Genomic DNA, 436 nt, shown 5'->3' on the forward strand with positions numbered 1-436 from the left:
TCCATGGTAAAGATGAGGTGTTGGGGACTGGGGAATTGGAAGTTCTGGAGGAGGTGGAGGGTGTGGGTGGTGTCACGGACATAGGTAGGGAGTTCCTGGACCAAGGGGGAGAGAATGGATTTGAGATAGGTGGAGATATGTTCGGTGGGGCAGGAGCAGGCGGAGACGATGGGTCGACCAGGGCAGTCAGGTTTGTGGATTTTGGGAAGGAGATAGAAGTGGGCGGTGCGGGGTTGGGGAACGATGAGGTTGGAGGCTGTGGGTGGGAGGTCACCTGAGGTGATGAGGTTGTGGATGGTTTGGGAGATGATGGTTTGGTGCTCGGGGGTGGGGTCACAGTCAAGGGGCCGGTAGGAGGAGGTGTCGGAGAGTTGGCGTCTGGCCTCGGTGATGTAGAGGTCAGTGCGCCATACTACAACTGCACCTCCCTTGTCCG

Source organism: Rhincodon typus, chromosome 13 (assembly GCF_021869965.1).
Source record: "Rhincodon typus isolate 14 chromosome 13, sRhiTyp1.1, whole genome shotgun sequence".
Taxonomy (NCBI): domain Eukaryota; kingdom Metazoa; phylum Chordata; class Chondrichthyes; order Orectolobiformes; family Rhincodontidae; genus Rhincodon; species Rhincodon typus.